We start from the raw sequence: 15,381 nt of genomic DNA, 5'->3' as shown, positions 1-15,381 counted from the left end.
CACAAGAAGAGGCAATTGGGTATAATGAAATGCATAAATGAAATATATATATTGGGGAGGTGATAACAAGTAGTGGTGATGTGAGAAGGAGATGGAGTGAGTATTTTGAAGGTTTGTTGAATGTGTTTGATGATAGAGTGGCAGATATAGGGTGTTTTGGTCGAGGTGGTGTGCAAAGTGAGAGGGTTAGGGAAAATGATTTGGTAAACAGAGAAGAGGTAGTAAAAGCTTTGCGGAAGATGAAAGCCGGCAAGGCAGCAGGTTTGGATGGTATTGCAGTGGAATTTATTAAAAAAGGGGGTGACTGTATTATTGACTGGTTGATAAGGTTATTTAATGTATGTTTGACTCATGGTGAGGTGCCTGAGGATTGGCGGAATGCGTGCATAGTGCCATTGTACAAAGGCAAAGGGGATAAGAGTGAGTGCTCAAATTACAGAGGTATAAGTTTGTTGAGTATTCCTGGTAAATTATATGGGAGGGTATTGATTGAGAGGGTGAAGGCATGTACAGAGCATCAGATTGGGGAAGAGCAATGTGGTTTCAGAAGTGGTAGAGGATGTGTGGATCAGGTGTTTGCTTTGAAGAATGTATGTGAGAAATACTTAGAAAAGCAAATGGATTTGTATGTAGCAATTATGGATCTGGAGAAGGCATATGATAGAGTTGATAGAGATGCTCTGTGGAGGGTATTAAGAATATATGGTGTGGGAGGAAAGTTGTTAGAAGCAGTGAAAAGTTTTTATCGAGGATGTAAGGCATGTGTACGTGTAGGAAGAGAGGAAAGTGATTGGTTCTCAGTGAATGTAGGTTTGCGGGAGGGGTGTGTGATGTCTCCATGGTTGTTTAATTTGTTTATGGTTGGGGTTGTTACGGAGGTAAATGCAAGAGTTTTGGAAAGAGGGGCAAGTATGAAGTCTGTTGTGGATGAGAGAGCTTGGGAAGTGAGTCAGTTGTTGTTCGCTGATGATACAGCGCTGCTGGCTGATTCATGTGAGAAACTGCAGAAGCTGGTGACTGAGTTTGGTAAAGTGTGTGGAAGAAGAAAGTTAAGAGTAAATGTGAATAAGAGCAAGGTTATTAGGTACAGTAGGGTTGAGGGTCAAGTCAATTGGGAGGTGAGTTTGAATGGAGAAAAACTGGAGGAAGTGAAGTGTTTTAGATATCTGGGAGTGGATCTGGCAGCGGATGGAACCATGGAAGCGGAAGTGGATCATAGGGTGGGGGAGGGGGCGAAAATTCTGGGAGCCTTGAAGAATGTGTGGAAGTCGAGAACATTATCTCGGAAAGCAAAAATGTGTATGTTTAAAGGAATAGTTGTTCCAACAATGTTGTATGGTTGCGAGGCGTGGGCTATTGATAGAGTGGTGCGCAGGAGGATGGATGTGCTGGAAATGAGATGTTTGAGGACAATGTGTGGTGTGAGGTGGTTTGATCGAGTAAGTAATGTAAGGGTAAGAGAGATGTGTGGAAATAAAAAGAGCGTGGTTGAGAGAGCAGAAGAGGGTGTTTTGAAATGGTTTGGGCACATGGAGAGAATGAGTGAGGAAAGATTGACCAAGAGGATATATGTGTCGGAGGTGGAGGGAACGAGGAGAAGAGGGAGACCAAATTGGAGGTGGAAAGATGGAGTGAAAAAGATTTTGTGTGATCGGGGCCTGAACATGCAGGAGGGTGAAAGGAGGGCAAGGAATAGAGTGAATTGGAGCGATGTGGTATACCGGGGTTGACATGCTGTCAGTGGATTGAATCAGGGCATGTGAAGCGTCTGGGGTAAACCATGGAAAGCTGTGTAGGTATGTATATTTGCGTGTGTGGATGTATGTATATACATGTGTATGGGGGTGGGTTGGGCCATTTCTTTCGTCTGTTTCCTTGCGCTACCTCGCAAACGCGGGAGACAGCGACAAAGCAAAAAAAAAAAAAATATATATATATATATATATATATATATATATATGTATATATATATATATATATATATATATATATATATATATATATATATATATATATATATATTATCCCTGGGGATAGGAGAGGAAGAATACTTCCCACGTATTCCCTGCGTGTCGTAGAAGGCGACTAAAAGGGAAGGGAGCGGGGCTGGAAATCCTCCCCTCTCTTTTTTTTTTTTTTTTTCCCCAAAGGAAGGAACAGAGAAGGGAGCTGGATGAGGATGTTTCCTCAGAGGCCCAGTCCTCTGTTCTTAACGCTACCTTGCTGACGCGGGAAATGGCGAACAGTATGAAAGAAAGAATATATATATATATATATATATATATATATATATATATATCTTATTCATTTATTCATTATGCTTAATCACCGTTTCCCGCGTTAGCAGGGTAGTGTAAGGAAACAGACGAAAGAATGGCCCAACCCACCTACATACACTCATATATATATATAAACACCCATACACGCACATATACATACCTATACATATCAACATATACATACATATACATACACAGACATATACATATAGACACATGTATAGATTCATACTTGCTCCCTTCATCCGTTCTTGTCGACACCTCGCCACACATGAAATAGCATCCCCCTCTCCCCCCAGCAAGTTTGTGCTAGGAAAAGACAAAAAAAGGCCACATTTTTTCGCACTCAGTATCTAGATGTCTTGTAATGCACTGAAACCACAGCTCCCTTTCCACATCCAGGCCACACAACACTTTCCATGGTTTACCCCAGATGCTTCACATGCCCTGATTCAACCCACTGACAGCACGTTGACCCTGGTATACCACACACACATATATGTATGTGCAAGAGGGTGAAAGGCGTGTAAGGAATAAAGTGAGTTGGATTGATGTGGTATACCGGGGTCGATGTGCTGTCAATGGATTGAATCAGGGCATGTGAAGCGTCTGGGGTAAACCATGGAAAGTTCTGTGGGGCCTGGATGTGGAAAGGGAGCTGTGGTTTCGGGCATTATTACATGACAGCTAGAGACTGAGTGTGAACGAATGGGGCCTTTGTTGTCTTTTCCTAGCGCTACCTCGCACACATGAGGGGGGAGGGGGATGTTATTCCATGTGTGGCAAGGTGGCGATGGGAATAAATAAAGGCGACAGTATGAATTATGTACATGTGTATATATGTATATGTCTGTGTGTGTATATGTATGTGTACATTGAGATGTATAGGTATGTATATTTGCGTGTGTGTGGACATGTATGTATATGCATGTGTATGGGGGTGGGTTGGGCCATTTCTTTCGTCTGTTTCCTTGCGCTACCTTGCAAACGCGGGAGACAGCAACAAAGCAAAATGAATAAATAGATAATACATACAGGCTTGGGTATATATATTTATTTTTATTTTATTTTTTATATTTTGCTTTGTCGCTGTCTCCTGCGTTTGCAAGGTAGCGCAAGGAAACAGACGAAAGAAATGGCCCAACCCACCCCCATACACAATGTATATACATACACGTCCACACACGCAAATATACATACCTATACATCTAAATGTACACATATATATACACACAAAGACACATACATTTATACCCATGCACACAATTCACACTGTCTGCCTTTATTCATTCCCATCGCCACCTCGCCACACATGGAATACCATCCCCCTCCCCCCTCATGTGTGCGAGGTAGCACTAGGAAAAGACAGCAAAGGCCCCATTCGTTCACACTCAATCTCTAGCTGTCATGCAATAATGCCCAAAACCACAGCTCCCTTTCCACATCCAGGCCCCACACAACTTTCCATGGTTTACCCCAGACGCTTCACATGCCCTGATTCAATCCACTGACAGCACGTCAACCACGGTATACCACATCGATCCAATTCACTCTATTCCTTGCCCGCCTTTCACCCTCCTGCATGTTCAGGCCCCGATCACACAAAATCGTTTTCACTCCATCTTTCCACCTCCAATTTGGTCTCCCACTTCTCCTCGTTCCCTCCACCTCCGACACATATATCCTCTTGGTCAATCTTTCCTCACTCATTCTCTCCATGTGCCCAAACCATTTCAAAACACCCTCTTCTGCTCTCTCAACCACGCCCTTTTTATTTCCACACATCTCTCTTACCCTTACATTACTTACTCGATCAAACCACCTCACACCACACATTGTCCTCAAACATCTCATTTCCAGCACATCCACCCTCCTGCGCACAACTCTATTCATAGCCCACGCCTAGCAACCATACAACATTGTTGGAACCACTATTCATTCAAACATACCCATTTTTCCTTTCGGAGATAATGTTCTCGGCTTCCACACATTCTTCAAGGCTCCCAGGATTTTCGCCCCCTCCCCCACCCTATGATTCACTTCCACTTCCATGGTTCCATCCGCTGCCAGATCCACTCCCAGATATCTAAAACACTTTTTTTCCTTCAGTTTTTCTCCATTCAAACTTACCTCCCAATTGAGTTGACCCTCATCCCTACTGTACCTAATAACCTTGATCTTATTCACATTTACACTTAACTTTCTTCTTTCACACACTTTACCAAACTCAGTCACCAGCTTCTGCAGTTTCTCACATGAATCAGCCACCAGTGCTGTATCATCAGCGAACAACAACTGACTCACTTCCCAAGCTCTCTCATCCACAACAGACTTCATACTTGCCCCTCTTTCCAAAACTCTTGCATTCACCTCCCTAACAACCCCATCCATAAACAAATTAAACAACCATGGAGACATCACACACCCCTGCCGCAAACCTACATTCACTGACAACCAATCACTTTCCTCTCTTCCTACACGTACACATGCCTTACATCCTCGATAAAAACTTTTCACTGCTTCTAACAACTTACCTCCCACACCATATATTCTTAATACCTTCCACAGAGCATCTCTATCAACTCTATCATATGCCTTCTCCAGATCCATAAATGCTACATACAAATCCATTTGCTTTTCTAAGTATTTCTCACATACATTCTTCAAAGCAAACACCTGATCCACACATCCTCTACCACTTCTGAAACCACACTGCTCTTCCCCAATCTGATGCTCTGTACATGCCTTCACCCTCTCAATCAATACCCTCCCATATAATTTACCAGGAATACTCAACAAACTTATACCTCTGTGATTTGAGCACTCACTCTTATCCCCTTTGCCTTTATACAATGGCACTATGCACGCATTCCGCCAATCCTCAGGCACCTCAGCATGAGTCATACATACATTAAATAACCTTACCAACCAGTCAACAATACAGTCACCCCCTTTTTTAATAGATTCCACTGCAATACCATCCAAACCTGCTGCCTTGCCGGCTTTCATCTTCCGCAAAGCTTTTACTACCTCTTCTCTGTTTACCAAATCATTTTCCCTAACCCTCTCATATATATATATATATATATATATATATATATATATATATATATATATATATATATATATATATATATATATATATGCACCAATATATATATATATATATATATATATGAGAGGGTTAGGGAAAATGATTTGGGCATGAGAAGAAAGATCATGAGAGGCAAGTGTTTTGGGAGCAGCTGAATGAGTGTGTTAGCGGTTTTGATGCACGAGACCGGGTTATAGTGATGGGTGATTTGAATGCAAAGGTGAGTAATGTGGCAGTTGAGGGAATAATTGGTATGCATGGGGTGTTCAGTGTTGTAAATGGAAATGGTGAAGAGCTTGTAGATTTATGTGCTGAAAAAGGACTGATGATTGGGAATACCTGGTTTAAAAAGCGAGATATACATAAGTATACTTATGTAAGTAGGAGAGATGGCCAGAGAGCGTTATTGGATTACGTGTTAATTGACAGGCGTGCGAAAGAGAGACTTTTGGATGTTAATGTGCTGAGGGGTGCAACTGGAGGGATGTCTGATCATTATCTTGTGGAGGCTAAGGTGAAGATTAGTATGGGTTTTCAGAAAAGAGGAGTGAATGTTGGGGTGAAGAAGGTGGTGAGAGTAAGTGAGCTTGGGAAGGAGACCTGTGTGGGGAAGTACCAGGAGAGACTGTGTACAGAATGGAAAAAGGTGAGAACAATGGAAGTAAGGGGAGTGGGGGAGGAATGGGATGTATTTAGGGAATCAGTGATGGATTGCGCAAAAGATGCTTGTGGCATGAGAAGAGTGGGAGGTGGGCTGTTTAGAAAGGGTAGTGAGTGGTGGGATGAAGAAGTAAGAGTATTAGTGAAAGAGAAGAGAGAGGCATTTGGACGATTTTTGCAGGGAAAAAATGCAATTGAGTGGGAGAAGTATAAAAGAAAGAGACAGGAGGTCAAGAGAAAGGTGCAAGAGGTGAAAAAAAGGGCAAATGAGAGTTGGGGTGAGAGACTATCAGTAAATTTTAGGGAGAATAAAAAGATGTTCTGGAAGGAGGTAAATAGGGTGCGTAAGACAAGGGAGCAAATGGGAACTTCAGTGAAGGGCGTAAATGGGGAGGTGATAACAAGTAGCGGTGATGTGAGAAGGAGATGGAATGAGTATTTTGAAGGTTTGTTGAATGTGTCTGATGACAGAGTGGCAGATATAGGGTGTTTTGGTCGAGGTGGTGTGCAAAGTGAGAGGGTTAGGGAAAATGATTTGGTAAACAGAGAAGAGGTAGTAAAAGCTTTGCGGAAGATGAAAGCCGGCAAGGCAGCAGGTTTGGATGGTATTGCAGTGGAATTTATTAAAAAAGGGGGTGACTGTATTGTTGACTGGTTGGTAAGGTTATCTAATGTATGTATGACTCATGGTGAGGTGCCTGAGGATTGGCGGAATGCGTGCATAGTGCCATTGTACAAAGGCAAAGGGGATAAGAGTGAGTGCTCAAATTACAGAGGTATAAGTTTGTTGAGTATTCCTGGTAAATTATATGGGAGGGTATTGATTGAGAGGGTGAAGGCATGTACAGAGCATCAGATTGGGGAAGAGCAGTGCGGTTTCAGAAGTGGTAGAGGATGTGTGGATCAGGTGTTTGCTTTGAAGAATGTATGTGAGAAATACTTAGAAAAGCAAATGGATTTGTATGTAGCATTTATGGATCTGGAGAAGGCATATGATAGAGTTGATAGAGATGCTCTGTGGAAGGTATTAAGAATATATGGTGTGGGAGGCAAGTTGTTAGAAGCAGTGAAAAGTTTTTATCGAGGATGTAAGGCATGTGTACGTGTAGGAAGAGAGGAAAGTGATTGGTTCTCAGTGAATGTAGGTTTGCGGCAGGGGTGTGTGATGTCTCCATGGTTGTTTAATTTGTTTATGGATGGGGTTGTTAGGGAGGTAAATGCAAGAGTCCTGGAAAGAGGGGCAAGTATGAAGTCTGTTGGGGATGAGAGAGCTTGGGAAGTGAGTCAGTTGTTGTTCGCTGATGATACAGCGCTGGTGGCTGATTCATGTGAGAAACTGCAGAAGCTGGTGACGGAGTTTGGTAAAGTGTGTGGAAGAAGAAAGTTAAGAGTAAATGTGAATAAGAGCAAGGTTATTAGGTACAGTAGGGGTGAGGGTCAAGTCAATTGGGAGGTGAGTTTGAATGGAGAAAAACTGGAGGAAGTGAAGTGTTTTAGATATCTGGGAGTGGATCTGTCAGCGGATGGAACCATGGAAGCGGAAGTGGATCATAGGGTGGGGGAGGGGGCGAAAATTTTGGGAGCCTTGAAAAATGTGTGGAAGTCGAGAACATTATCTCGGAAAGCAAAAATGGGTATGTTTGAAGGAATAGTGGTTCCAACAATGTTGTATGGTTGCGAGGCATGGGCTATGGATAGAGATGTGCGCAGGAGGATGGATGTGCTGGAAATGAGATGTTTGAGGAAAATGTGTGGTGTGAGGTGGTTTGATCGAGTAAGTAACGTAAGGGTAAGAGAGATGTGTGGAAATAAAAAGAGCGTGGTTGAGAGAGCAGAAGAGGGTGTTTTGAAATGGTTTGGGCACATGGAGAGAATGAGTGAGGAAAGATTGACCAAGAGGCTATATGTGTCGGAGGTGGAGGGAACGAGGAGAAGAGGGAGACCAAATTGGAGGTGGAAAGATGGAGTGAAAAAGATTTTGTGTGATCGGGGCCTGAACATGCTGGAGGGTGAAAGGAGGGCAAGGAATAGAGTGAGTTGGAGCGATGTGGTATACCGGGGTTGACGTGCTGTCGGTGGATTGAATCAGGGCATGTGAAGCGTCTGGGGTAAACCATGGAAAGCTGTGTAGGTATGTATATTTGTGTGTGTGGATGTATGTATATACATGTGTATGGGGGGGTTGGGCCATTTCTTTCGTCTGTTTCCTTGCGCTACCTCGCAAACGCGGGAGACAGCGACAAAGTATAAAAAAAAAATATATATATATATATATATATATATATATATATATATATATATATATATATATATATTTATTATTTATTTTGTACAATCTGATGTACAGAGCATCAGATTGGGGAAGAACAGTGTGGTTTCAGAAGTGCTAGAGGATGTGTGGATCAGGTGTTTGCTTTGAAGAATGTATGTGAGAAATACTTAGAAAAGCAAATGGATTTGTATGTAGCATTTATGGATCTGGAGAAGGCATATGATAGGGTTGATAGAGATGCTCTGTGGAAGGTATTAAGAATATATGGTGTGGGAGGCAAGTTGTTAGAAGCAGTGAAAAGTTTTTATCGAGGATGTAAGGCATGTGTACGTGTAGGAAGAGAGGAAAGTGGTTGGTTCTCAGTGAATGTAGGTTTGCGGCAGGGGTGTGTGATGTCTCCATGGTTGTTTATTTTGTTTATGGATGGGGTTGTTAGGGAGGTGAATGCAAGAGTTTTGGAAAGAGGGGCAAGTATGAAGTCTGTTGTGGATGAGAGAGCTTGGGAAGTGAGTCAGTTGTTGTTCACTGATGATACAGCGCTGGTGGCTGATTCATGTGAGAAACTGCAGAAGCTGGTGACTAAGTTTGGTAAAGTGTGTGAAAGAAGAAAGTTAAGTGTAAATGTGAATAAGAGCAAGGTTATTAGGTACAGTAGGGTTGAGGGTCAAGTCAATTGGGAGGTAAGTTTGAATGGAGAAAAACTGGAGGAAGTAAAAAGCAAAAATGGGTATGTTTGAAGGAATAGTGGTTCCAACAATGTTGTATGGTTGCAAGGCGTGGGCTATGGATAGAGTTGTGCGCAGGAGGGTGGATGTGCTGGAAATGAGATGTTTGAGGACAGTGTGTGGTGTGAGGTGGTTTGATCGAGTAAGTAATGTAAAGGTAAGAGAGATGTGTGGAAATAAAAAGAGCTTGGTTGAGAGAGCAGAAGAGGGTGTTTTGAAATGGTTTGGGCACATGGAGAGAATGAGTGAGGAAAGCTTGACCAAGAGGATATATGTGTCGGAGGTGGAGGGAACGAGGAGAAGTGGGAGACCAAATTGGAGGTGGAAAGATGGAGTGAAAAAGATTTTGTGTGATCGGGGCCTGAACATGCAGGAGGGTGAAAGGCGGGCAAGGAATAGAGTGAATTGGATTGATGTGGTATACCGGGGTTGACATGCTGTCAGTGGATTAAATCAGGGCATGTGAAGCGTTTGGGGTAAACCATGGAAAGTTGTGTGGGGCCTGGATGTGGAAAGGGAGCTGTGGTTTTGGGCATTATTGCATGACAGCTAGAGACTGAGTGTGAACGAATGGGGCCTTTGTTGTCTTTTCCTAGCGCTACCTCACACACATGAGGGGGGAGGGGGATGGTATTCCATGTGTGGCGAGGTGGCGATGGGAACGAATAAAGGCAGACAGTGTGAATTGTGTGCATGGGTATATATGTGTGTGTCTGTGTGTGTATATATATGTGTACATTGAAATGTATAGGTATGTATATTTGTGTGTGTGGATGTGTATGTATATACATGTGTATGGGGGTGGGTTGGGCCATTTCTTTCGTCTGTTTCCTTGTGCTACCTCGCAAACGCAGGAGACAGCATCAAAGCAAAATAAATAAATAGAATATATATATACCCAAGCCTGTATGCCAGGTACCCATTTTATCAACCAACTCATAGGGAAGGGTGAACAGCTGGGCTGACTGTGGACTGATTGCCTCAACCAAGATTCATACCTTTGCTTTCAACTCCATGCATTGCGTGAATGCACCATGGCCAGTGGTGCTAACCACTTCATCACAGAGGTCCATGAATTGCCATTAATGGCCTTTTCCTCCTTTTTATTTTCCATTGTTTCATGTGACATTTTTAGTTTATGATCTGTGTCTGATGATTCATTTGATGTATTTCATTTCTTGCTGGGTGAGTTGTGGCTTCACAAGAAGGTCCCCAATATTTTTCACCTGTACAGAGCTCGTCTTTCTCATTCTCCCTTAAATGGTTTCTTCATACTTATATATGTCTTTTGCAAGTTTGGAGTACCAGAGTTGTCATGTCATTTACGCACTCTACCTTGGATTTGTTGTGTTGCAGCATCTCATTGATCATATCCTCCCAATTCATCCATTTGCTGTTAAAACCGAAAACTGACAACACCTCCATTCTTACATGTGTTCCTTCTAGGTGGATTAGCATCCAAGCCTGTTTTTACTTCAGTTAGGTTGTGATCAGAGTATAGGGTTTTTGAGATGGTAATATCATATATTAGGTCCAGTTATATGTAAAGATTAAGTTTAGAGAGTTATATTTTCTGGTTGTTTTGTTATTTGTAGACTAGGAGAAAACTTTTCAGTCAAAATAACTTTTTTGTGGTTGGTTGTTCAAGCATTTTTCAGTGCCAGCAGTTACAACTATGTTGTTATTTCCTGCCTGTCTCCATTTGATATGTGGTAGGTTGATGTTTCCAAAGGCAATTATTTTTGGGATTTGGTGTCAGGGGAAGTTAAGCCATGACTTAGTTTCCTCATTTGTTCCATAGATTCTTGTGGTTTGCATCTGGTGGTTTGTTGATTAATGGAATGACTAGATTTAGGTTTTCAGACTCAACAACAAGTGCTCCTACTATGTATTCTATGCTCTTCCCCCATCCCACTTTTCTCACATTACAAATATAATATTCTCCATGAATTGCTTAGAAACTCCCTCCTCATACAGCACAGATAGTTAACTACACAGACAGTGTATGAGAGATGTGGTATGGCAGGAAATACAAAGAGAATGAATTATGGAGTGGTAGGATGGGTGAAACGTAATACTTTGAGGTGGTTTGGACTTGTGGAAAGAATGCAAGACTGGAAGTTTACAAGGAGAGTGTATGATAGTACAATTAAAACAATTGATGTGAGAGGAAGACCACCTGTAACATGGGCAAATGGGGTGGAGGAATATTGGAGGGAGAGAAATGGTGGAAGAGTGCATGGAATGGTGTGTGCGAGGGAGGCATGTAAGGAGAGGGGTAAGTGGAGACTTTTGCTGTGGCCACCCCTTGATGGGAGTTCCCGGAGGGAAAGGGCGTTCGATATATAGATAGCAATGTTGTTAGATTTTCTCTTTTAACTTATCATACTGAAACTGAAATTGTTGTACAACCATTCCACAAGATTTTCATAACATTGTCTAATACAGTATTATGTTTAATATCTACTTACACACATGCTTTTCCTTACTTCATAGAACTAAGAGATTAATAAACAGGTGTTTACTGTATTAGATATACATTAAAATGCTCAACTTTCTAAATAGTCTTGTGGATTTTCATGTTAGGCAATAACTGAATTTCTTATTGTAAATAGAACACTTTCATTAATGTTCTGTATTTACCAATAGACAGTCTTTATTCTCTTTCATATCCAGAGAATTTGTTCAGTTGGTGCCATTAAGGTTCTGAGGGTGCTGTTTAATGGGGATTTACTGTACATGGTAAACATTTCATGTAGAATTCTTATGTTAGCCTTTTAGGAGCCCTTGATATAAAGGGTTTCTTCTATATCACCTTCAACATGTTTAATGCTAATGTTTACTCTTCTGTCATTGGCAGTTCTGTGTGTTCAGCATAAGACTCTGGTATGTGCTTCCAAGCTTTCTGAATGACACAGCACCAAGAATGGAATGCATCAATTGAATCAGTGTGAAGAGCCACACAATAGCAACATATTATATTTACGGATAACTCCAGAAAAGCAGATGCAGCTTCAGTAAAAATGTTTATAATGATTTGAGCTACAGGAACTGAAGAAACAGCTAAAGAAGAACAACGAAAGTCATAGTACATACCAGCAGAAACAAGAGAGGATACATGGACAGCATTGATAAAAACACTGAACTGATACAAGTATAAAAAGGGATTATTAAAGATAAGGACAAAAACAAAGAATTCTGAGGAAGAGATTTTGCCGTTAATGAGGCCCCTAGTTAATGTTTAACACAGTTATCCTTTCTTGATATGATTAGTGATCAATAAAATCATACTGTTCATAATCCTATGGTATTAAGATATATTTTGCAGTTGGTATATATTTTCAGAAGTCATCTCGCTATATTGTTAAGTCAAATCAACACAATTAACAAATGAATGTATTTCTTGAATTGCTGCTAGTACTAAGTTGACTTTCTGTCAAAAGTGCCAGCATGAATTTTGTACTGCTATATCATACATGGAAAATCTGACATATGAGTACTTAATATATTAGAAGGGATTCAAGGATAATGTATTTATAAACTTTTCATTTGGTGATGATAGAATTAACTTAAGAAATTTGAGATGTTTATTGTCAGTAGTGGTCGATAGCAACATTATTAGCCGATTTTCTGTGTAAGACAGTAATCAAGTGGGAAGTACTTGTTGAAACTACTCAGTTTTCTTTTTTAACTAGAGGACCTTGAGAAGGATATAAACTGTTGCCCAGAGTAACAGGGACTGTATATCTAGTGTTTATTGGTGGGTTGGATACTGTAGCTTTTTACTGTGTGGGTTAGATGGGAGGGGAGAGGACCTGACTTTACTAGGAAAGATAGATGTAAGACTAGAAGCGCTGCACTTTCCATCATGCATGAATCGTGAGCCATTTTATCTCACTGCAGTTTCCTGGAGTTGGTTAGGTTAAGGATTGTGCACCACTTACTTATTTTGTTCACATCCCACAAACCATACCAGCCAGGGTCATTTTCTTCACCCATAAAGTACACTCTGTGAACATCTGAGGCTGTTATACACTGCACCTTGGGCTTGAGTATAGTTATTTTACACAATAATATTTTGGAGGGCAAGCAAGTGGCACATTTTTTGAAACAAAATGTTTTCTGATAATCTACATCAGAAGATATATGTTCATACATAAGGGTGAAAAACCTCAGGCATTAACCCTGCCAGTAAAATTTATCCAACATTTTAATTTTGGAAGGTAAGAAACTCAGTATTTGAGTGCTCACAGCCCTGAAGGACTTTCTCAAGAAGGTTTGCTAAGGAGGGTTGGTTTAATGTAGCACATAACTATTTCACAGAAGAAAAATCACATGACAGTCACTGTGCTGAAAGAAAATTTGTTTAGTGCAGCACATGTCATCTTGTATAGAGAGCAGACACATGGATATTAACATGCCAGAAGACCTTTTCGTTATGAGTCATTTAGAGCCGCACATAACTATTCATGTAAGAGAGAAGTCACATGAATGTTCACAGTGCCAAAAGACCTTCTCCCGGAAGAGTACTTTAGTTCAGCACATGGCTATTCATACTGGAGACAAACCATATAAATGCTCACAGTGTCAAAAGACATTCTCCCAGAAGAGTCATTTAGTGGGACACATGACTGTTCATACTGGAGAGAAGCCATATGAATGCTCACAATGTCATAAGCATTTCTCAAAAAAGAATCATCTACTGCGGCATATGACTATGCATACAGGAGAGAAGCCTTATGAATGTTCACGATGTCAAAAGACCTTCTCTCAGAAGAGCACTTTAGTGGAACATATGGGTCTTCATACAGGAAGCAAGCCCTATACATGTTCACATTGTGAAAAGGCCTTTTCCCTGAAAAGAAATTTAGTCCAACACATGACTCTTCATACAGGAGAAAAGCCATATGAATGTTCACAATGCCAAAAATCCTTCTCCCAGAAGAGTAATTTAGTACGTCACATGACTGTCCATACAGGAGAAAAGCCTCATAAGTGTTCACATTGTCAAAGGACGTTTTCCTTGAAGAGTAATCTATTGCGGCATATGACTACTCATACAAGAGAGAATTCATATGAATGCCCACAGTGCGAAAAAACCTTCTCCTGGAGGCCTAGATTAATGCAGCACATGAAGGTTCATACAGGAGAGAAGCCATATGAATGTTCACAGTGCCAAAAGACCTTCCTTTGTAGTAGTAGTTTGGTGCAGCACATGAAACTTCACGAAGCAGAGAAACCTTTCATGAGTGTCCACTCTGGTCAAGGCTTCTACTGTGAAGCCTGTCCAACAGGCAATACTTCTTGCCATAAGGAGTGTGAACATGATGCGATGTTGCCTTACCAGCAAACATCCGATTACCGTTTGATGTCTCACTCAACAGTAGAGAAACCTAACAGTCCAAGTGAAGTGAAAAAGGAAGTTGTTAATGGTACAGAGTTTATTATCTGCAAGACAGAAGATTGTGCAGACCTGTCCAGAAGTGTCTGTGAGTCATCCATAAAGACTGAGATGGAAGAGATTGACCTTATTAAGGAAGAGTTCTGAGTGCTACTAAGTTAAGTTAATCAATGTTTTCAGTATATGAGTTTACTCTCCATGAGTAAGAATGGATATGATAACTGTGACAAAAGTCACCCATTGTAATGTTCATCAAACAGTGAAATAGTGATATTCATATCAAACAGTAGATTTGATACTGTGTCAGCTCCATCATATCCCTGTTTGATATGGCAATACAGTTTTTATATAGAATCAGGTTGCATGTGTTTTACATATGCTGATCTATTTTTGAGGAAGGCATTTCCTGTATCCAGAATGATTGTGAAGATAATTTAATGTTTATTGATTCAGTGAATATTGTTTTTTACTTCAATTATTAATGGTAGCCATTTTTTAAAGTTCTAGGTTTATTTATTGTGAATAATTTGAACATAGTAGTTAGAGTAACAAATTGATATCATTGATAGCAAAGATAGTATTAAACCTGATTAATGCTAATAATGTAGAGTTGCTTTCCTAAAATCTACCACACGTTGTTTTTCTTATTTGATTAAATTGTTTGCTTTAGAATAGTAGTTTTTGATTAAAGTTTATATTTTGACTTTCAAGTAAGTTTATATATTTTCTTTAAGATATTCCAAAGTTTAAAGAATTAACTACTTTTGTATGGCCTGAAAATGATAATGAACAAGCAAGTTCCCTCTTCATAACTAGATTGCTTGTAATTCACACTGATAAAGTTATGACATTTGATGGTATAAGAATAGCAAGAAATTATACTGTATTTTGGCCCCATTCAATGCATTTCCCATTAACACTCAACTGGTATTACTCATATAGTTTTCCTT

At 40.6% G+C, this 15,381-nt stretch overlaps 1 long non-coding RNA gene across 1 annotated transcript in view; it reads left to right on the top strand.

Moving 5' to 3' along the window:
• Positions 1-15,145, top strand: part of LOC139745776 (uncharacterized) — a 50,826-nt gene extending 35,681 nt beyond the window's left edge. Inside the window, exon 2 of the long non-coding RNA XR_011711946.1 lies at positions 11,891-15,145. This is a non-coding gene — a long non-coding RNA (uncharacterized lncRNA). The remainder of the gene's footprint in view (positions 1-11,890) is intronic.
• The last annotated feature ends 236 nt before the right edge of the window (positions 15,146-15,381 follow it).

Source organism: Panulirus ornatus, chromosome 62, assembly GCF_036320965.1.
Source record: "Panulirus ornatus isolate Po-2019 chromosome 62, ASM3632096v1, whole genome shotgun sequence".
In the NCBI taxonomy this organism is placed as follows: Eukaryota; Metazoa; Arthropoda; class Malacostraca; order Decapoda; family Palinuridae; genus Panulirus; species Panulirus ornatus.
This window is presented reverse-complemented; position numbering and strand designations above follow the sequence as displayed.